This window comes from Apostichopus japonicus, chromosome 16, assembly GCF_037975245.1.
Source record: "Apostichopus japonicus isolate 1M-3 chromosome 16, ASM3797524v1, whole genome shotgun sequence".
Classification (NCBI taxonomy): Eukaryota; Metazoa; Echinodermata; class Holothuroidea; order Aspidochirotida; family Stichopodidae; genus Apostichopus; species Apostichopus japonicus.
In genome coordinates, this window is record NC_092576.1 from 43,193,863 (window position 1) to 43,219,129 (window position 25,267).

At 35.0% G+C, this 25,267-nt stretch overlaps 1 protein-coding gene and 1 long non-coding RNA gene across 3 annotated transcripts in view; both read left to right on the plus strand.

Moving 5' to 3' along the window:
• On the plus strand, positions 1-10,908 carry LOC139983301 (uncharacterized). Its single transcript, XR_011798599.1, has 3 exons — positions 1-122; positions 8,479-8,562; positions 10,531-10,908. It is a non-coding gene; the product is annotated as an uncharacterized lncRNA (long non-coding RNA).
• Positions 10,909-22,875: 11,967 nt separating this feature from the next.
• The window catches only part of LOC139983272 (uncharacterized), an 87,593-nt gene continuing 85,201 nt past the window's right edge, over positions 22,876-25,267 (plus strand). Inside the window, exon 1 of one of the 2 annotated variants that reach the window (XM_071996705.1) lies at positions 22,876-22,987. The gene's annotated coding sequence lies outside the window, so the exon portion shown is untranslated. The remainder of the gene's footprint in view (positions 22,988-25,267) is intronic. The other variant, XM_071996710.1, reaches the window with a different exon arrangement.

Genomic DNA, 25,267 nt, shown 5'->3' on the forward strand with positions numbered 1-25,267 from the left:
ACAATTACGACATTCCTTCACGGTCGATTTGTTTACTGTAAGAACTATTAACCGTTTTTTCTCAGGAAAGCTTGATAGTCTGAAGTTATTATAGCGTGTGATTTTAGTATACTGCCAAAGAAGTAAGTTGTTGTTTTTGTATTGATATTTTATGTAGAAGTAACGGGAAATTTATAATGTTTAGTTTGGTTTAATTGCACGTCTTTTTCGATCTAATGTAGTGCAGGGTTCACTTGCGCGAATTCAAATTATTCTGTTTATGTATATGTGGGTCATTCCGTGTCAAATCACGGATGGCTGTTGCTGCACCCTTTCCAAAAATTCCCAAATTTATTGTATGATTGGACCACCATAAAATAAGCATATTCTGAAAATTTCAGTTGCATTGCTTTACAATTGGCCGATTTATCACACTTTGAAATTCCACAATTTGTCGCCACCATGGCATTTTGGCATTTTCTTGACTTTTGAGGTCTCATTTCTCAGCAATTGAACATTATACTACCTTTCTAATACAGATGCCTAAAGAGTCTATCCCTTAGAACAGGAAAATAAAAAATTAGGCTACAAAAATATTTTCTTGTGGAGTTAGGTCAACTTAAAAGTGTCAAAATATTTGATTTTTGTACTTTTCACTAAAAAATGTGCTATTTGTAGTGATGAATTACTCCTAAACCATTGCTTCAGGGTACTTGATTCTTTCAGAGGTTATTATGTCTAGTACAAATATTACAAAATAATGATTACAATGCTTTCCTAGACTATGTTTGTAAGTTGTGCAACTCTAAAGTTGCTATTTCATGCTGCGATTCAGCATGAGGTAGGGGTTTTGATGCCATTTTTTTACCAAAGTAACCATTGTTAGAGGTGTCAGGGTTTATACTTTATTAATAAGTATAAAGTTTTTACACATTAACAAATTTCAGGGTTCTAGCTGTTCTCAATATTAAGTTATGAAGTTGTTAAGTTGCTCCGATGTACAAAAGAGGTCGTTTTTGACGGCCAATAACTCAAAACGCGTCAAATTAAAAAAAATTGATAATTTTTTCTGGAAGAGATATAGTACCACCCTGTTTGTACAAAAAATTTCAGGAGGGTGTTTTGCCTTATTTTGAAATGAAAAATCCTCAAAGTTTGGGATTTTTACAAAACAACGTTTTTGCCTGTTTTGATGTTCCATGAGTTTTGACCATGGGTATTGTACTGTACTTCAAGGTCATTCAGTTCAATACTGTGCAGTTTTTAATTTCATATAACAAAATACTATTTGCAATGTACTTGGGTGCTCCTGGTTGAATTCATTTAATTTGAAGACTTATAAAATGAATTTCAACCAGTACACACATATGTATGTACAGTGTGTTCAGTACATACACTGTACTGAGTGTATATGTACGGAGTGCCATGAGTGCCAGAAGACTATGTTAAAACAACACTAACACACTGTACATGTACACCCAGTACAGTTTTGTACTGTACATACATGTACTGGTTGAAATTAATTCTATAGTAAAGTCTTCTAATTCAACCAATTGTATATGTACAGTGTGTATATTAGTGTTAGTTTAAACATAGTCTTCTGGCACTCATGGCACTCCGTACATATACACTCAGTGCAGTGTATGTACTGTACACACTGTACATACATATGTGTGTACTGACTTTGACAAACTTTGAGGATTTTTCATTTCAAAATAAGGCAAAACACCCTCCTGAAATTTTTTGTACAAACAGGGTGGTACTATATCTCTTCCAGAAAAAAATTATCAATTTTTTTTAATTTGACGCGTTTTGAGTTATTGACCGTCAAAAACGACCTCTTTTGTACATCGGAGCAACTTAACAACTTCATAAATTAATATTGAGAACAGCCAAAACCCTGAAATTTGTTAATGTGTAAGAACTTTATACTTATTAATAAAGTATAAGCCCTGACACCTCTAACATGGTTACTTTGGTAAAAAATTGGCATCAAAACCCCTACCTCATGCTGTATCGCAGCATGAAATAGCAACTTTAGAGTTGCACAACTTGCAAACATATTCTAGGAAAGCATTGTAATCATTATTTTGTAATGTTTGTACAAGACATAATAACCTCTGAAAGAATCAAGTACCCTGAAGCAATGGTTTAGGAGCAATTCATCACTAAAAATAGCACATTTTTTAGTGAAAAGTACAAAAATTAAATATTTTGACACTTTTAAGTTGACCTAACTCCACAAGACAATATTTTTGTAGCCTAATTTTTTATTTTCCTGTTCTATGGGTTAGACTCTATAGGCATCTGTAATAGAAAGGTAGTAGAATGTGTAATTGCTGAGAAATGAGACCTCAAAAGTCAAGAAAATGCCAAATTGCCATGGTGGCGACAAATTGTGGAATTTCAAAGAATTTTAAATCGGCCAATTGTAAAGCAATGCAACTAAAATTTTCAGAATATGCTTATTTTATGGTGGTCCACTCATGCAATAAATTTGGGAATTTTTCAAAAATGTCGAACTACAACATACCCCAAAATCTGGTGATTTGATATGGAATGACCCATGTATATGTATATGCATTGATTAGATGCATTGATTATGGGTTTTTTTTACTTTAATTTGTAATTCAAGCATGTCTGTTTAGAAACAAAGTTTAAAGGCTATCATTAATTAGTTTTCTCTTATATTGTTTGATCCCAGATTGAATGAAACTCATTGACGTAAATAATAGATCAGATCATACAGTTTTAGGCAGTTGCTAAAACTCTGGGTATTCTCTATTCTTCGCCAGTCCAAATATCACAAAGTGAGAATCCTAATTTTTAGTTGATTTTCCTTGTCTGAAACTTCCTTACAGTACTGTATACATCTGGGAAGTGGACAGAACAATTTCTAAAGTATATCTATAATTTTGGGAACTGTAGTACCCTACCCTAGAAGGGGAACGTTGAAGGTCAGTAGTGCAAAGGAATAAATAATCTTGTTTGATAAGAACTTAAAGTACATGGGAGGGGGGTGTAGAATATCACTTCATAACATCCCTCTTGCCTTGAGAAAGTTTTGAACAAATTTCTCTTTAACTTGTAAAGTAGGTAAACTTCAAAGTTACATCAAACAAATTTCATGATAAAAAGATCTTACATCATGAATATAAAAAGCATATGATAAAAAAAAATACAAGTGAAAGATTTTTGGTCAATGAGAGGTTTGATGTAAATGAAAGGAAAAGGACTGTTCCAACCCTTAAATTTTAAAAATGTATTTTACACTTAAACAATAGCATATTTATGCATTCTACTTTCAAGACTCATGTTCTGTGAAACACACTAAAAATATGTCACCATTTTCCATAGGTAAGGCTACACATGAATACCAATGGTGCTCTCGGAATATAAGTCCTAGAAAAGTATCTGCAAAACTAGGTACAGTATTCTACCAAAGCAGACATGAAAATCATTATCTTGAAATTCAAGATTACTTTGTCAGAAAGAACACTGATAACAGTATATTCATTTGCTGTCTCTGTAAAGTGAGCATTACTATACTTGACGCATCAAGTCTTTGCACATAATCGACTACACATAAATCATTAAATGCAAGTGTCATGGACCAAATCAAAGGTTAAAGTAAAAGCATATGTACATATCAACCTGCAGAAACCTACGTTGCTAATGTAGAGCGAACATTGTAGTTAACCTTTCCCTTTCCCTCTCCCACCTTACACAGTATATGGTATAGAACGGCATACAGCTGTTAGTAAATATTAACACTAACTCGAACCACATAAAACTACTCCAACTGTAAGTATCTATTCCAGTTCCTGTTACACTGTGCTGCACTGTGCCACACAGTATACAGTGCCATTCTTACACAGATTCACTTTTATCTTTTATCTGTAATCAATCCTAGGGCAATTTTTGTCTCTCTTGCTCTTCTGCCCAGCACGTAGAACTTGTTAAGATGAAACCAGTACACTAATTTACATAGCTGACACCGATGCTTTCACACAGAGGTAAAATAATTGTTACCTAAGATGTGGTTATTAGGATGCCAAATTTATGTCTATCGAGAAACAGAACTAAAGAGTCATCTGCTAAACCTGTTCTAGTATTATGTTTATGGTCATGCATGTTGGAACAGGTGTTTACATTCATGGATATGTGAGTTGGTGCATTGGGACATTTGTACATTTCATGGTGAGATCTTCCCTTACTGCCATTGTTTAGAGTAGGTGCACATATTGCCATGTCAAAGATTTGATGAATTTATTGTAACTTTAATGACTAGAAGTCTTGGGATTGGTCAATATATTATGGCATTCATGGTATTGAATTGAATGCAACAGATGTATAGTGGTTTGATGTAGTGACCTGTAATTGGTATGGCCTGAGGCTGTTTTCTTTCTTGAATGTGTAATCATAGAGCTATAAACAGAGGTGTAATAAACTGGTGACTGTCAACCAGTGTTCCAATTACAAAAAAAAAAAAAATATTGTACATGCACCTGTGTATGTAGGTTAAGCAAAAATTACCTGCACAAACAAATCATTACCTGCACCACAAGTGAAAACTACAAAAAGGGTGTTTTCAAAGTTACTCCTGGGTTTTGTTTATGTAGGCCATTTCGGGATATGATGATTACTGAATATTTTACTTGCATGCACATGCACACATAGCTTACATGTGTTCCTACACACGTGCGTATACACATGTAAACTATTTAAGTAACATGCAGTCAAAAGTTACATGCATTAATTTTGGTGCTGTCAATCCCTTGAATTCACATGTCACCACTGGTTTGACAGATTTGCTTGCAACTCTCCAATCTTTTCGAGCAATCACTAGTAATTTCACTAATATCCACTATAAATTTAACTTTAATCGCTGAGTAAAGTGTTGGCCTAATCCACAAGTTGCAAATTTTATTCTACATCACACCAAAATAAATCTACACATGTTTTTTAAAAGCTATATACTGACCTATCAATATGAAGCATTTGAGAGATGCAAAAACTCATCTTCACATTTTAAAAAAAGTATTTCTTTCCTACAAGGTGAAACACATTTGCCAATGGTTGGTACTATTATGAAGAAAAGACCTACAATAGCTACAATATGAAACTCCTATATTTTTGCATTAAAGGCATACATGTAAATAACATTTTTGGTAATGTACATACACAGTAACTCGTAGAAAATGACAGGCTAACCCTTTACTATAACCTATATACAAACTATGCCATTTAAACTGCTTCTGTACACATAATACACATGACTTTATCCACTATTTGGTTTTGGCAAAACATTCCTGAACAATCCATTACACAATAAATATCTTCTGCTTGTGAACAAATACTTCTGGCAGATATTGCATTACTGGGTGGAATATCATGATAGTCTTATATTATAAATTAATAAAGAATGGACACGCCCCTTGCTGTAGCTGCAAATCTAAACATCCCATTTTGAGTTGAAAACCTTGATCAGTGCGTGCAACTGAATGAATTTCATAGCTCTCAACTCTGCTTGTTAAAAAATGTGACTAGTTTTCATTTGAATCACTCTAGTTGCTAATGGTTGAGGTTGAATATACAACTCTAAAGGGGCTTCACAATTTCCCTTTCTAGTTTCTAATCTAACAACCTTTTTTTGATGCAAAAGAGGAACTTCAAGTACAGGTACAGATGCAACAACTGGCATTTCTAGTGAATATTTCAAACCCATTGGGAAGCAATTCACAATGAAATTCAGACCAGTTGTGAAGCAATTCAACTAAAATTTTCAGAATATGCTTATTTGTGGTGAACCATGCATACAATAAATTTGGTAATTTTTAAAACAGGTTCCTGGGTAAATTACTGTACTTCATGCATCGTCAAATTTAAAGGATTTTCTATGCATATTTCGTAGAAAGTTATTGATATAGCCTATCCCTGGGTAACTGTAATTTTCGTGAAGCTGGTTGTTTACAGACACTGCAAAGAGCCCAGGGTAAATATTGGATCAGGTTTTGAGGCTTTGCGTATGTGTAGTTTAAACTCTGAAGTTCAAACAGGCTTATGATATGCACCATACAAATAGTGAATAGTGAACTGTGGAATTTAGCAAGAAAAAATAAACCTATGGAGTTGGCGACAGGGAAGTACAATATAAGGGCTAATGAATGGGGGACTGGGCGGTGAAAATTGATTGAAGGGGCAGGACAGGCGAACAGAGGTAAAACAGTGAAGCTAGTAAGGTACTTGACCACCTGCCCTATAGTGTAGAATATATCCGCACAGTATGGGATTGGGAATTGATACGATAGCAACTAGGGCCTAGTAAAAATAAATGGAATTGTTGTTCGATCGGGACCTAATTTTTTAGTAACATTAATGGGTTAGGATACACTTACCCTACAATATTATTACAACACTTGCTTAAAATAATACTTTATGGCACGGTTATGCTTTGATCTCATTGGGGAGAGTACAAAAACATGGAGACAGCATGGTTTCACTCACCCGTTAAATTGCCAATTGCACATCAAAAAGTTACACAAATATTAAAAACCACTGGTAAAAAAATAAACATCAGCTCTGGTCTGGTCTCTGATCCTCAGGGTTGTCATCTCTATGAGTGGAAATATTCCTATGATTGCCTTTGCAAATCTAATTTCAAGCCTCAGGTGGCAACTAAAGGTATGTCTTGAACTAAGTTAAGCCATCTTGATGCCAAGTTCAAACTTTTGTCTTCAGTATGTTGTCTTCAGTATGACACCTTATCAAAGCGATGAGCCAAACATTCGATCCGGGTGATCCTCCTTTCGCTCGACCGAGCCCAGCAGTAGCCTATCGTCAGGCGATGCGTGCATGGTTGCGCCTATACCTCCAGAAAATAAAAATTAGTGCCTATGTGGATGTTTCAGTGCTTTGAAAGTAGTTCAGCTGTTTTAAATCCGCTCTTGCACCATGAAATGTTTATTGCAAAAGCATTATAATTTTATGATATTTTTCTAACCGATGCAACTTAGATGTCGTGTAAAGAAAAGGTTTGGGCCATTAAAAGAGGCTTTTCACTACTGTACTAACAAAGTTGATAAATGGGGATTTTCAATCCAGTTTATTGATGACTTTATTGTTGAGTCTAAATTTGTCTCAAATACAACAGCACTGGTGTGTATGTTAGTTGAGCTTTTTGAATTATTCACAGTATTTGACGAACAGTGTTGTGAATGGTAATAATATGCTTAAAATGTATGGCAGTAAATGTATACATGTTGGTCAGGGGTAGTAGATATGTGCATTGTGCAGCTGCTCTCTTGAATGTGGGGCTTAATGTAAAATTTCAATTTAATTTGGCATGATCCCATGCAAATGATCTGCATAATATTTGGTATGAAGCTATACTTTAACAAGAATTTATATAGTACATGGCAAAATCTCATATTTGTGGTGCAACCAATTTAAAATCAGTCAGATAGCCTATGCACTACATGTGTTCTTATAAACATGATAATACTGTATATGAAGGGCACTATGTTAGCATTAGACTCAAATTTATGTTGGTCTTGAATCGTAAAAGAGCCCTATCGTTAGGTCTTCCAATAGTTTATCTTTCCAATATTTTGTAAGCATGATATATCGATTACTTGGTACAAACTAGTAGTTGATAGTGTTAGTTAGGACAACACATTATGTCATTAGTTATTTAAGTGTTGTTGCACAAGATCATTTTAAATCAGCTACAGGTACAAAAAATAATTGAAAATGGGTCATTCATGTAGGTTTATGTCATATTGCATGTGTACAAACTATACCGTAAACCTGGAGGTACAATAGATGATTCAAGAATGTCTCCAAATTATTAGGTTGACAGGGCTTTTACTTGTGAATGCCTAAATGTCAATTACATGTTGTAATCAACTCTCATATTATTGCGCGTACTATGATGGCCAGAAAATGATATTAACTTGACCAACTGTAACTGCATATTTTGTGGTTACAGGTTATGGAGTATTACACATAGGAAGTTCATTAAAGGGGAGTTCCTAGTAGAGTATTGTGGAGAGCTAATTTCCCACAAGGAAGCTCTGAAGAGGGAAACGGTGTACCATGAGGAAAAGGATGGGGTAGAGTAACTGAGGCCATAGACCCCATTTTGTAATACTGTATTTTAATCATATCTGAAACCTTTGAGGATTGATACCATTGAGTATGGCATGATAAAAGTGAAGTGCTTATTATAATGAACTCAACCCCTAAGGCTTTTCCAACCAGTTTCAACTACTGTTTGTCCCTCTCCTTCTTCATAGCTTTTCAATGCAGTCCTGCTTTTCATCTTATTCCATTATCATAGTTACCTGCTCTAACCTCTGTTACTGTTTTCACCCATCATATTTACTCAACTGTCTTGAAGGAACTTGAGCAAGTAGCATGCGTTATTCTGACTATCTTGTCAGTATATTATTTTATATAATGCTGTAAACCAGATCTGTCTTCTGCTTTGAATTTTAGCTGTAACAAGTAATGAGGAGAGTGATGGAGATAAAGATCATGTCCCTATTTGCAAACGTCACAACACTTCAATGGGTCAACAAGGTATGGACTGCAATCTCTGCCATTTGCATTGAAACCACAATTAATAGTACACATATACAGGAGAGAAGCAGATGAATATGTCTAACACCTTGTAACTTGCTTATTCTTATTTCACACATATAGTAATTTTTAGAGCAACTTTGTTTTTGAAGTGCTTCTTTCATTTTTTCATTTCATTTATATTGTTTTATATAACATAAGTATGATATAACAACATAGGAGATAAGAACCAAAACCTGTGAAAGGAAGTGTACTAAAAACCCTATGGGGCTTGTTGAGTAGTGTGACACTCCCTGACAAAATACAGAACTTTACAACTTAACTACTTATCAGAGGTATACGCATGTAGTTTTATCCACCGACAACACCTAATGGGCAATTAGAATTGTTTTTTTTTTATTAGGACTTTCACTTCCAACCTGCTTTACTTGTGCTCTGAAACTTCTATTTTTTGTTTAGACCTGTGTGAGGCTGTATGCGTGGTGGGATTCTGTGTTAAGGGGGAAAACTGAACATAGGTTTTGATCTCATCTGTCAAAAGGAAACAAACAAATTGTTTGAGCTGTTGCATGGTGGTTTAGAGAGCTGTTTATCGATGGTACTTGTACTTGTGGTACAGTAGGTCCGTCTCATTGTGGCGCTGTGAGATTTGTACAATAACTTTCGAGAGCTATATTCCTGCAGGAATGAGTGTTTTAATGATTTGTACAATGAACAGACCTATTCAAGACAGATTCATGCGCATGGTGTGAATAGTCAACTGAAGGCAGTCCGTCCTTTTTTTTTGGACATGTGAGAATAGGTTAAGTACAAAGGAGATTCTTCCATATTCACGCAGCAACCTAGTATACCTTGAATAGCTGAACAGATTTTAAACTTTCAACAGCTTCATATCAAGTACACTACACACTTAAAAAGTTATTGATAACTGATTTGGAAAATTTGGACTTGTCCCAGTGGAACATTACACAGACCAGAGATGTGTGAGCAAGGGACACAACAGATTTGATAAAAACAAAAAGATGCACTTGCAGAAAAATCTAAGGGTGTAAAATTTCTTTTTGTATTTCTTAACTGGAAGCACAATTTTACAGGTATGGAAGAATATTATTAAAATGAGAGCATTTAAGATCTATATTTATTATATACTGTAGGCTGTCACTTTTCTAAAGCATTTTGCATGTGTATGTCTACATGTATCTATTACGGTGTACATGATACATGCAAAGTATATTTTAGCAGTCTACTCATTAGGTTTTAGTCTTCCACTGCTAACACCTGATAGGCAATGACTGGTGGTTGTTTGTTGTATGGACATTCAATCCCAATCTGGTGCTCTGAAATTGTTATTTTGAAACACTGTGAACATAGTTTACCATCATATGGTTCCCTACACATAGTGATATAAGGATAAAGATTTGGCCAAATCTCACTGGTTACCAGACTACCAGTTGTACTTCATTCTTACCCACCGATGCCAAAATTATTGTTTGTTTGGGCATCTTGACCAATCAACCCTAAAGTGGTTGTGGTACAACAGTACCAGGGATGGTTTGTCAAGAGAAATTTTCCTACACATTCAATTCTAGCAAATAGATATTACTCTAGACTCCACCCCAGCTCTTATTGTGGTCTGCTGAAGATCACTTAAATATGGGTCCGTGTCTGTTCAGTGTCTCTCTTTGTGGGGACAGATGAAGCACTTGTGCATTGTGATATCATTTAATATCAAAGCTGAATGCTTTTGCATGAATTTGGGCAATTATAGTAAGCATGACATTTTAGTTATAGAAAGTGCTTCCATGTGTGAGGATGCCTGTTCATGGAAGTGCAGGAGAGTATAGATTGTATCAAGGGTCACTTGTACGTCAGTTCAAAATAGGTTGTGTTTTTTGTAAGTTTTCACTGTGATTTACTAGTACTGAGTACCTTCTGCTATTTGATGTGATATGATATTATTTCTTACAGTAAGGAAGTATACCATATGGGAAAAGAGCCATGAGAAGAAAATACATCACAGGAACCTCAAAGACGATGCAAGATAGAAAAATCTGCTTAAATCACAGGAAGTCTTATCAAACCTTCCATTAATTATGGATCCATGTTTGACTTTAGTATTATTTAATTTTTTATTTTTTATTTATTTGTTTGCCACAAAAGTACAAAGTGGAGGGAAGTCTTCCATAAAGCTTAAAAGCATAACAATGTGGAAGACTATAAAATGTCAGTAACTGGAACCTCAATTAATGGAATGGACCATTTACTTTTAATCATTCATTCCAGCATTCCACTTACTAAAACCATGAGTTTCAATTTGTAATCATGTATATTAGGCATATTAGTCACAAGCTAGATGGTAACAAGTTCAATAACAAGAACTTTGTTGACAACTGGGTCTGCTTATATGTATACCATCCTATCATAATTATGGTTAGCCAGGCACAATACTGTTGACTACTGCATGTATCTGTATGTTAGAGTAAGCTAGTTTTCAGTAGCAACGATATTCCATGCGGGGTTCAGTGACATCACTGTATAGTTCATATTGTTAATAATCTGTCAAAATTCTCAGAACAGGTCAGTGTTTCACTTTTCTTGCGGGGGGGGGGGGGGATGGATATACATAGTAAGAGCCTTTGCCAATATAGGCTAACTTCTCAAGCCCATTCCTTTTCAAAATTTAATCTCTCGCCCTCACTACAGAAGGAAACTTCCAAGAGAGATTTGTCAGATGAGTCACAATCAGATATTTTAGCACCCATGTTGTTATTTTTCTGGTAAACAAATGTGTCAAATTATCCCTATTTTACCCTGAAATGTGCATGATCAGATGATTTGTGGACATTTGTGTTGATATTAATTATTGGCATGTACTGAAACATAATGGTTAGCCTAGTTATAATATTTAATTGAGCTATTGTACATGAATATTAGGTCAAATGTCGTTTTTGCTTTAACTATTCTGCACCAAATGCTTCTTACCTAACATGGCCGATGAAGTAGTGGCTCATCTATGATGTTAAAGAACGAGGTCATCTACGAGTCTTTTCTGATAACATATGTAAAAATTAAGTATAGTGTGGAAAACCACTTGAATTTAACTGTTAAATATTCATGTGAATAATGATATACAATTGATCATATGGGAAAGGACATTATGTCATCAATTATTCATGAGTTGTGCAGTGTTTTTACTAGGATGTTAAAAATGGGGGATTGCCTCAGTCAGTTTTTTTAATTTGTTGGCTGGGGTAGGGGGTGATTTTCCCATTTTTTTTTTTATATATTTGTATATTAAGAAGTCGCTAATACTTTGCTGATGTTTCTTTTTGCACCTAGATCAAAAAAAGAGTAATGACTTCCTAAACACACAGGGCGAAGATGTCCCATACAACTGGTTTATTGTGAAAAAAAAAATTAAAAATGAATCTGCCAAATGCCAGAAGCTGGCATAGAAAAGAATGTTAAGTATGTTGGCATATTAATTTAATCTTGTGTGTTGATCCTGTAAAATATTACAAAGATTTAAATTTATAGTCTCAGAAAAACAACCAATTAGTGAGAGAAGAAATGTATAAGATAATCTTCCTATTTTTTTGGAAACTGGTGGAAAACTAGAGAAGTATGTCATATTATCGACACCAATTCAAACTTACCAACCACTAACACAAAGTAATTAGGGTGAAACTGAACCACTGTATTCATGTACATTTTTTTTCCTTCAAATTGATAAGCGTTATTCATGTTCTTTGTAGTTTGGGAAAACTATTAAGCAATTTGTTTCAGCCATGATTGAACAGGTCTCCTATTAAAACAGAATAGGAACACAAAATGATATTTGATTTGCTTAGGTTGTACTTTTTCAATAGCATACAAATGGAAAGTTGTTACAACTTCAAATTACAAATCAAGCAATCCCTGCATAGATCATGCTACCCCTGACTAGATGTCCCTTTTTGCAAATAAAAAATAACTTACCTATACTACAAACTAGTATTCCAAATTAACTGTATGTTAATTGAACCTGAAGCCCTGTAATACCATGTGATTGCAGAGAAAAGAGAGTTACTGTACCTGGCTCAGGAGTATTAAGCCATGTCACATCATTTTAAATTCTTGTTCCAAAATTAATAAAATAAAATAAAATTGCCTTTTATCTACAAAACTTTATTATTAGGGCATTGGAACTCCCTTTTGTACAAATTTGCATTCAGGTTTATATTACAAATTTGATGAGTTGTATTGAATTTAAATAAGTTTTTACTTCAATTTAAAAATGTATTACATATTAAAACTGAATTCATGCCCCTTTTTTGTTTTTATAATTTCAAAACCTTTACTATACACTGAACAAAAAGCCTGAATTGGAATCTTCTACTAAAGCAGATAGATTTTCAAAGTAGTTTATAATTGACTTCTCTTAAAATATGTGTTACAACTGCCAGTAGTTAATCTCATATATACAGTATAGTATTTGCATTTGCTGATGTCAGTTAGACTGTTCTCGTACTTGGTGAGTAGATGGTTGAGTAGATGAACCCACATTGCATTTGGCGCTCATTTCAGAAAGAATAATGAGGTTATGGAAAGTACAATAATACTGCAACTGGAAGTTGATGTGTGAAGTTGTTGACTAGTGACTGGTTGATGTGTATTAAATTTGACATTACCCTGCATAGGGGCATGTACATGGTTGAGGATAAGTAAAGGTAAAGTTATGCAGTTTAATTTAGAACCCAAGTTTTTAGCTTTTGTCATTTCCACATAATTGTATTAGAAACCTGATGATAAAGTGCTACATTTAGCAGGTTTTAGTCTGTTATTGTGTTGACACCAAAACAGAGCCCATAATAATGCATTCCTAACTGATGTACTGCTAATGCTTAACACCTAGTTCTACAACACCTTTACAAATTATACATACAGAATATTGTTTTCACATGTTGTGAAGAGAGTATATAAATATGCATTGGAAATCAATGAAATTCTTCAATGTCTGCATCTAATGAAAAAAATATGCATTATTTTCTGTGGTTCATATTGCATCTTCTTTCAATAACAGTAATACCAGTATGAGCGTTTAACAAGTGGTGCTTGTAAACCAGCTGTAGGCTGACAAGTATTCTCCTGTGCAATCATGATCTGATCCACTGCACATGATCATGCAACATAAATGGTACAACAAACACATGTGTTTAGGATGCTGATGTATGAACCAATAATTACAAACTAAACTAACACTTGACTGCATTTTGCCTTGAATTTCATGACATTATACCTTTAATATTAAAAAAATGCCAGGATGATAATTCCGAAGCTCACAAAGTCGCATACTTTTGTGGATGATAAGGATTGCAGTATTGGCTGATGCTGCACAATTGGAGAATTATTGGTTGGCAAAATTGAGACAAGTTGAATATTTCAGTAAGCGATACAGTATAAGAGCCCTGATTACACAAATATTGTATTGTACTGAAGGTCATTACTTTGTAAGCAAATTTTATGTTGGCTTTGGACTTTTATTATTATTTAATACCATAAATATTAATATATTGGCTAACAAGCATTCAAATATTGTATTGACTCTGTTATGAATTTAAAAATATATTTCCGAAAGTGCTGAAGCTGCACAAAACTTTGTTATATCCTATCTTTAAGTATACCTTGCATGTATATATATATATATATATATATATATATATATATATATATATATATATATATATATATATATATATATATTTAATATATATATATATATTTAATATATATATATATATATATATATATATATATAATTATAGACATTATAAACATTTTGGGTGAAAAGTAGTTTGGGTGGAGATGATTGGGGATGGGCATTTTGGGGGTCTACTGGCACTTGTACCCCTCTGATAGAAATTTCTGGAAATGCCCATCACTTACATATGAGTAATACCTATCATTTTCCAGTAGGTATCAACTGGTTACCTTATGAGCCGACCTAGGTCAATGAGGGGATGGGCTTTTTGGGGTTTACTGGCAGGGGTACCCCACTAATATAAATTACTGGAATTGCTCATCCCTTACATATAGAGTCCTGCCAATTATTTTCCGGTAGTTTTTAACTGGATACTTCATGATCAGACCTAGGTCAATGAGGGGATGGGCTTTTTGGGGGTCTACTGGCACTTGTACCCCTCTAATAGAAATTTCTGGAAATGCCCCAACCTTACATATGAGTGATACCTATCATTTTCCAGTAGGTATCTACTGGTTACCTTGTGAGCCGACCTAGGTCAATGAGGGGATGGGTTTTTTGGGGGTCAACTGGCAGGGGTACACCACTAATATAAATTACTGGAATTGCCCATCCCTTACATATATAGTCCTGCTAATTATTTTCCGGTAGTTTTTAACTGGATACTTCATGAGCTGACCTAGGTCAATGAGGGGATGGGTTTTTTGGGGGTCTACTGGCACGTGTATCCCACTAATAGAAATTTCTGGAAATGCCCAAACCTTACATATGAAGTGATACCTATTATTTTCCGGTAGGTTTCAACTGGTTACATCATGAGCTCACCTAGGTCAATGAGGGGATGGGCATTTTGGGGGTCTACTGGCAGGGGTACCCACTAATAGAAATTTCTGGAAATGCCCATCCCTTACATATGAGTGATACCTATCATTTCCCAGTAGGTATCAACTGGTTACCTTATGAGCCGACCTAGGTCAATGAAGGGATGGGCTTTTTCGGGATCTACTGGCATGGGTACCCCACTAATATAAATTACTGGAAGTGCCCATCCCTTACATATAGAGTCCTGCTAATTATTTTTCGGTAGTTTTTAACTAGATACTTCATAAGCTGACCTAGGTCAATGAGGGGATGGGCCTTTTGGGGGTCTACTGGCACGTGTATCCCACTAATAGAAATTACTGGAAATGCCCAAACTTTACATATGAAGTGATACCTATCATTTTCCAGTAGGTGTCAACAGGTTACATCATGAGCACACCTAAGTCAATGAGGGGGATTGGCATTTTGGGGGTCTACTTGCAGGGGTACCCCACTAATACAAATTACTGGAATTGCCATCCCTCACATTATAGAGTCCTGCTAATCATTTTCCAGTAGTTTTCAACTGGTTACTTCATGAGCTCACCTAGGTCAATGAGGGGATGGGCATTTTGGGGGTCTACTGGCAGGGGTACCCACCAATAAAAATGACTGGAAATGCCCATCCCTTGTATCTGAAGTCCTAACCATCATTTTCCAGTAGGTTTCAAGTGGTTACCTCATGAGCTGACCTAGGTCATCCGTGAGGCTGGCAAAGCTACCCCACCACCAATAATTACTGGATGGCCATTTGTTGCTCATGGGGCCATACCTGACACATTGCATTTACTTTGATGTGGTTACCATGAAAGCTGATCTAGGTTAGCTTTTAGGTGACTTTAAAATTACTTTCCCAGTCACACCCACCACAGCCGGTTTGCCAGTCGTCTGGTTTCATATACAGGAATGCACTGTGAACATTGTGATGTACAAGGCAATTGATTACCTTCCCAGCAAACCAAACCCTATGGGCTCCTGGTCTATATTGATGCTCCATTGACACCCTTGCCTCCGGAATGTGACTGTGTGACGTTAGGTGTTAGAATCGCTTTAGAATTCATTGGATATTTGAGTGAATGTAGGGACCAAAACATGAACTTTTTATGCAATTCTTTGAGAAACATAACATAGCTCCACTAAAATATGCAAAAGTGATCTACTTCCACCCCACCAAAAAACCTTGTCTTGTGGATGAGGGGGGGGGGGTGGGTTAAGAAGACCAGTTCTTACAACTTTATAAAGAACATACCTGGAAATATTTTCGATATGAATTTCAATATTTTTTATCATTGAAATTTCTTTGGGCATGCACCCAAAGGTCACAGTTTACTTTTTTTACAAAGGGACCTTTGCAACATAATGTTTTAACAATAGTAATAGATAATGAATGTATCTATAAACTCAGTAATTTTTAGGTTGGTGCTTCCTCTTTTTATAATCTTTTTCAGTGAAAACATCTTGAGTGAAGGCATTCTTGCACTTTATACTCAAGCATGTGCTCAAGTCTTAGATTTTCAAAAAGCCTAACTAGTATCTCCTCTAACAATTGTGTTCTTTGAATATTGTTTAATGGGTATGACAGGAATTTGCATATTGAAGAAGTTTTTAAATATTTCTTGACATTGAGAAGAACTTGCCATTATTTTGGTTCTGTAAGTCCTTGTCACATCAACATAAAGACATGTTTTTTCCTCATTTGTTATTATGATTTGGATTGAACGTCTTCAAAGCTTTTTATTCTCAGTATATACTTACACCAAATGTTCACATTATTATGGTCACTGTTATTTTTAAGAAGGTATCAGAAGATATTTTATGATTAACAAAGCAGACATCTTGGACTACCACTGCAGTGGTTTTTGAGCATGTGCTCCTGTCCTGTGGTCCATCATTGAAGAACTGTTCACATAAGTATGTTCCTTTTAGATAGGAGCACTTAGAGTAGCCATGTGACTGATGAGACATTTGCGGACCACCATTTTTAGGTACATTTAGTTAACTTGTAAGCACTATCTCAGAATGAAAAGAATGAGTTGGTTATATACCAATCCTGGTAGCTACTTAATGTAGCTATATCAGAGCACCACCATTGAGAGAATATTGGCATTAACTTTTTCACACAGTGGCATTTTCCTTGTGACTGATGGGACAGAAGCTCTGTGACTGATGGGACGCTATCTCCTCCAAAATTATAGCAAATTTTGTTTTGCACTAACTTCAGTTTGCATCCACATATGGTGCCAACTAGCATTAAACTTGGGTCATCTGGGCTCTAGCCACCCATAGTCATCACAGGTAGGGCCCACTCGAGTTGGCCAATGGGGGTGTGGGTCCCACATTGGTTTGCCATATTAGCATCCCATAGAAGCAACTGGCATATGTAGAACAGACAGAGGCCCATGGGAACCTGTTCCATTCCACACTTGCTGTCTCATATAGCCCCATATGACTGAGTCATGGTCTGCTCATCATATAGTGAAAGTCTAAAATAAATTTTTTGAGCCATGTTCTCCATTTCCCCCCAAAATACTAAAGTGGTCAACATCCCATGAGGAAAGAGCCAAAACAAATAGGCAAAGGGGCATACATATACTATAAAAAGGATCCACCTGGCCTTACCAATGATTGGATTGGGCCTTACATCATTTAAGTTACAGCCTAGTGGTTCTGTGAAAACTAATTCACTTGTGTGATGGGTACTCCTGTGGTGATACTGCCACCCAGGAGTGTGTTGTACAGTGCTTCAGGTTCTTTTTCCCCCCGATAGACCCACCAATTCCTTCAACTGGGCCTCATTGTTCTGTGATCCAAGAATATTGCATTCCTCAAATTTTGGACAGAAGGGCCTGTATGCAGTGATCCAGCCCTCTCTACAAACCTCTGTGCATGCCACTGCTGTAGATGATAATAGTTGTTATGTCATTTCTTTTTAGGAAATAAGGTATGAATGGAACGACACTATTCTCGTACTAATACTTTAAGGCATTGCAAACTGTCCAATATAGGCTATACTATCTGAACAATATACTGTGACTGATGGGACAGTAAAATCCAAAGATCTGACATGTATACCAATCTTGATTCAGGATAACCTTCACAGGTCAATGAACACTTCATCATGTCACCATCATGTCAGTGACACAAGCTGCTTTCAATAACATGGTCTAACAAATTAATTTGAAGAAATATACTGTACCTGTATTCTGATTTGCGTTTTTGTTCACGTTCTCGACGCTTCTGTTGTGAAGACATCTCCCGCTTCTTCTTGTGTGCCCACTGTTTGCGATACGCTGATTGTGTTTTTTATATGCATCATATTTCCCCTCTGCTTTCAAACGTTCCCTCCTGTTTCGCTGTCTTTCAGCACTGGATTACCCCATTTTGCATTGCACCACACATACAGCCTAATTCTGTGACTGATGGGACAGAAGTTTCAGGTTGTCTTGCACATAACCCTATACACACTTGAAGTATCTCTGATCATGCCAGATTAGGCCCTGAGTAGTACTAGATAGATAGACCCCCAACAACAGCTAAAATCATTCTGTTGGCTTATGACTAAAACAAATGTTAAAAAACTGTGACTGATGAGACATGTCCACACTCATTATTTCAAGAAATCACACAAAGACTTCTATTCATATAGACACATGTAACTTTGCAGAAGGTGAAAAGTCTCAAGGTGACTTTCATACTCAAAACAAAGTTGGTCATTTCTAGAATCATGCCAACTATTAAAGGGGCACTCTGAATTTTAGAAAATTTTGCTACACGTTATAAGCCAGGTGATACCTGTTTTTGGTAGTTTAACTGTCATGTCAAATATCTCCCTCAAATGGCTGCAACCTTAAGTTGATTTTTAGTGAAAAATGCACCAATTAAATGGAATGTGTAATTAATTACTTAGTTAATTAAATTATTTGCTTTATTTATATTACAAAGAGATTACTTTCAACAGTACCCATACTGGAGCCCTAACAGTGGTCCAGTGTGATGATATAACATTAAATTGCCAATGTCGCTCTAGTGTTGTTTTTATGGTATGTCGCCCTAAGCGTTGTTAAAAGAGATAAATTCACATAGGACAACTCGTATATGTGTAATTAGTTACTTAGTTAATTAAATTCTTTGCTATATTTATTTTACAAAGGGATAACTTTCAATAGTACCCATAGTGGAGTCCTTACAGTGGTCCAGTGTGATGATATAACATTAAATTGCCAATAACGTTCTAAGTGTTATTTTTATGCTATGTCGCCCTAAGTGTTGTGAAAAGAGATAAATTCACATAGGACAACTTGTATATGTGTAATTAATTACTTAGTTAATTAAATTATTTGCTATATTCATTTTTACAAAGGGATAACTTTCAATAGTACCCATAGTGGAGTCCTTACAGTGGTCCAGTGTGATGATATAACATTAAATTGCCAATAACGTTCTAAGTGTTATTTTTATGCTATGTCGCCCTAAGTGTTGTGAAAAGAGATAAATTCACATAGGACAACTCGTATATGTGTAATTAGTTACTTAGTTAATTAAATGATTTGCTATATTTATTTTACAAAGGGATAACTTTCAACAGTACCCATACTGGAGTCCTATCAGTGGTCCAGGTTTATGATATAAAATTAAATTGTCAATGTCGCTCTAAGTGTTGTTTTTATGGTATGTTGCCCTAAGTGTTGTTAAAAGAGATAAATTCACATAGGACAACTCGTATATGTGTAATTAATTACTTAGTTAATTAAATTATTTGCTATATTTATTTTACAAAGGGATATCTTTCAACAGTACCTATACTGTAGTCCTAACAGTGGTCCAGTGTGATGATATAACATTAAATTGCCAATGTCGCTCTAAGTGTTGTTTTTATGGTATGTCGCCCTAAGTGTTGTGAAAAGAGATAAATTCACATAGGACAACTCGTATATGTGTAATTAATTACTTACTTAGTTAATTAAATTATATGCTTTATTTATATTACAAAGAGATAACTTTCAATAGTACCCATACTGGAGTCCTAACAGTGGTCCAGGTTGATGATATAACATTAAATTGCCAATGTCGCTCTAAGTGTTGTTTTTATGGTATGTCGCCCTAAGTGTTGTGAAAAGAGATAAATTCACATAGGACAACTCGTATATGTGTAATTAATTACTTAGTTAATTTAATTATTTGCTATATTTATTTAACAAGGTATATCTTCCAATAGTACCCATACTGGAGTTCTAACAGTGGTCCAGTGTGATGAAATATACATTAAATTAGTGCCAATGTCGCCCTTTGTGCTGATTTTATGATATGTTGACCAAGTGTTGTGAAAAGAGCTATATTCACATACGCCAACATGTATATGTGTTATTAGTTAATTAATTTATTAGTTGAATTATTGTTTACAAAGGAATTTCTATCAATAGTACCCACACTGGAGTCCTTACAGTGGTCAAACTAACAAAATAGCATTGTATTACATGTATATGTGTAATTAATTCATTAATTAATTTAATTCCTTGCCATATATATACTTCAAAGGGATTATTATAAATGGTACTCATACTGGAGTCCTAACAATCATCCAATGTAATGAAATTACACTAAATTGCCAATGTCGTCCTAGGTGCTATATGATGCGATGTCGCCCAAAGTGCTGTTTCACAGTTAAATTCACTGAGATGCACTTAGGGCGACATCTATATGTCGCCCTAAGTGTGTTTGTGTACAATTAATTGATTATTTAATTAATATCCTTGGTATTTTTTTTTTGCAAAAGGATTATTTTTAAAAGCACTCAAACTGGAGTCTTTACAATGGTCCAGTGTGAAACAATAACATTACATTGCCAATGTTGCCCTAAGTGCTCTTTTTATCCTATGTCGCCCAACGGTCTAATTTAGAGTGACAGCTGTGTAACATATGAGCACATTGTGGTACTAACGGTAATAGGACAAGAATATAGTAAGTTATGTAGGCATATTTAGTATTAAGGCACATACAGTTCGAGGAGAGGAAGTGTAATTAATGTATTACATGGTACATACTGTTAGAGGACAGATACTGGTATTATATGATATGTATTCCTGAACATTAGAGAACATCAGGTGTCAGTATCATGTAAGTTATGTATTGTCTAGTACATGCAGTCAGGAACAAGGTACCGATAGTTTTATTTTTACAGTTAGAGGACGTGCTGGTAGTGTAAGTTACGTATTCAATGTTACAAGCAGTTATAGGACAGGACGTGTAAGTTATGTATTATACAGTACAAATTGTAATGTGGCAAATGTCGCCTGTAGCATGGTAGAGATGATATTTTTGCCTCTGGGGGAAATTATTTGGTTGGCCATTTCGGAAAACCAGCTCAAAGACACTCAAATAAATGATTAAAATGGGATGTTGATTTCAAGATGATTTATGCTCTCTGTGACTATAAAATTTTTAAATGAACGCTGTAAATGTCTTCAAAAAACTGATCAAAAACATTAAGGTTTATATTATATGGCTATAATATACCGTTTATGAGTACTAGATCATTCCTTTCCAAAACTGCTCAGAAGTTGCACAGCTTGGGGTCACACGTTATGGGGTGTCCGATCCATGATTATTTTCAATATTACCTTTTTCGGAACATCAATATTATTCATCAAATATATCACTGAATGAACCGATCAAGTGCGAGAATATAACAGCACGAGTCCTAATATGTTGGTTATGTTTCGTATTGTCTGCAAATATGGGTTCCTAAACTAGACGTCTGAAAATGGACCGAACAATTTGTAAGGTATTTCTTCAATGGAAACCGTGGGAATTAACAGGGGGAAACTCGAGGGTCAAAATTGCAAAGGGTTATAAAACTTGCAAAATGTTGATAGGAAGTTAAAGGAGGTATAACATCACTTTATGACAATACCATCAGGTGACCTCCGATACCGTGTAATACACGGACTGGTCAATAATACTGGATTCCTTGTAATGTAACCCCAAAGCGGGGGGGGGGCAAAAGCACGGGCAATTGACAACTAATACCTGTCTCCTACAGATTACTTAAGTTACCCTATATGTAACTTATTTTTCTCATCAAACAAGTAATATAGTGTAGCCTGCCAGAGACCACACGGGGAACATGGTCTCATCTTTAGCTAAGAGAGGCCTACAATAATCTTCTTATTACAAACCATGGGGCTCATTGACACATTCATTGAGTTTTGGGAACATATATAACTATGTAGGGATCAACGAGAAAGATTTGCGGGAATGAAACGGAGTAAAGAGGATGGGTATAACATACGCAAAACTCACAATTAGACACATATCTAGGGATTATTTTTAATGTGAATGTTTTCGCATTGGTATTTCATATAAGTATAGAAGGGTTTCTTAGTGTCATTTCAACAGCTAAAGACATGTAATATTTCACAATAATGATTGATGGCTATGATGCTATCCAAATTATTCTAATTGGAAATTCAATTGAGGTGATTAATTGAACACTTCACAAACACATTGTTAAACGAACAGCGTGTAAAATAGAAAAGAACACCGAAATCAATCAGTTTATAAATTGTTTCAGTTTATAAATTGTTTTTCCCACAAAGGGAATGACGGTGCGAGGAGTATATCTTATAAATTATGTTATGACTTTTGTAGGGCAATATCTGTTCCGGGTTTGCGCTCTGCACTAAACTATATGCTGCATTATGACATACACAATCTAGAGTTACTTCAACTATGAAGACGTGTGCTGAAATCAATGGTGATTTTGATATACCACGGAACCGTTTTTTACTTTGTTTTATGAGAAGATTGGATCAGGCGAATTGAAATGTACGTACAAACTAAGTTACTTATGACTTCATGAATAGGCCCAGTCATAATTAAATATCAGCTCAATCAAATTAGCGCAACGTTGTGTATACTGTATGTTTTGCCTACATGTAGGTCGTGGATTTAAGCTATTTATAGTAGTACTTTATTTACCTCTCTATCGTTACAAACCAGTCTAGCATGCTACAACTCATTTGTTTTTTATTTTAGAGTAATAACATTGAAATAGAGTTGTTAACATTACGGCTCGTATATTCACTAAGACACATATATGTTTTTACACTTCGTCACTTGCATAAGTAGGCCTATGTCAAATGCTAGGATTGTTTGGGGCAATACAGCTAAAATTATTTATTGAAGGTTATCTTATGGTAATGTTGAAAACTGTATATCAAGCAGGTTTCCTTTTGCCACTCTTAATTTCGACCTCTTTCAAGAAGAGCGACAGAGTGGGGACTATCTTGTCATTTAACTGCTGAGAGGGAGTATATAATGAAGGTACGACGTCGTATTTTCGTATTTATAGTCGTCATGGACACTTCAGTACTACCTTGAAAATAAATAAATAAATATATTCTTAAATAGAACATAATCCGAGGAAGTAAAACCCATTGCAATGAGAAGGTAGAATGCATTTGGAGTCCACTTAGTACTGGTTCTTATCAAAATCATAATGAATGTGTTTGCCTAAAACCCTTAGTGCATTAGCTTTGTACAATATCGTGAATTATATAGCTTATGTATATGAAATGTGTACGTGATTTAACACAACATTACCGTACTCACACTTTTGTTTTAGGGTGTTGTCCGTTTACCCGAGTTCCGTGATTGCGCAGTATAGAAACCGTTGCTGAATAAGGACGTGTATCTCGCGAGTACCATTGTAGCCTATACGCTAAGGCTGTATGCATACAATGTAACGTAACGTTCATTTAGGAATATTAAAGAGCAACAAGTGGCAAGTCACAATCTGTTTTACATAGTTCTGGGAACATATATAACTATATAGGGATCAACGAGAAAGGTATGCGGGAATGGAACGGAGTAAAGAGGATGGTTATAACAAACGCAAAACTCACAATTAGACACACATCTAGGGATTATTTTTTAATGTGAATGTTTTCGCATTGGTATTTCATATAAATATAGAAGGGTTTCTTAGCGTCATTTCAACAGGTAAGACATGTAATTTTTCATAATTATGATTGATGGCTATGATGCCATCCAAAGTATTCTAATGGGAAATTCAATTGAGGTGATTAATTGAACACTTCACAAACACATTGTTAAACGAACAGCGTGTAAAATAGAAAATGAAACCGAAATCAATCAGTTAATAAATTCTTTGGAGTTTTCCCACAAAGGGAATGACGGTGCGAGGAGTATATCTAATAAATTATGCTATGACTGTTGTAGGGCAATATCTGTTCCGGGTTTGCGCTCTGCACTTAACTATATGCTGCATTATGACATACACAATCTAGAATTACTTCAACTATGAAGACGTGTTCTGAAATCGATGGTGATTTTGATATACCACGGAACCGTTTTTACTTTGTTTTATGAGAAGATTGGATCAGGCGAATTGATATGTACGTACAAACTAAGTTACTTATGACTTCATGAATAGGCCCAGTCATAATTAAAAATCAGCTCAATCAAATTAGCGCAACGTTGTGTATACTGTATGTTTTGCCTACATGTAGGTCATGGATTTAAGTTATTTATAGTAGTACTTTAATTACTGTCTCTATCGTTACAAACCAGTCTAGCATGCTACAACTCATTTGTTTTGTTTTTTATATTAGAGTAATAACATTTAAATAGAGTTGTTAACATAACGGCTCGTATATTCACTAAGACACATATATGTTTTTACACTTCGTCACTTGCATAAGTAGGCCTATGTCAAATGCTAGGATTGTTTGCGGCAATACAGCTAAAATTATTTATTGAAGGTTATCTTATGGTAATGATGAAAACTGTATATCAAGCAGGTTTCCTTTTGCCACTCTTAATTTCGACCTCTTTCAAGAAGAGCGACAGAGTGGGGACTATCTTGTCATTTAACTGCTGAGAGGGAGTATATAATGAAGATACGACGTCGTATTTATAGTGGTCATGGAAACTTCAATACTACCTTGAAAATAAATAAATTATATATATATATATATATATATATATATATATATATATATATATATATATATATATATATATATATATATATATATATATATATATATATATATATATATATACATATATATATATATATAT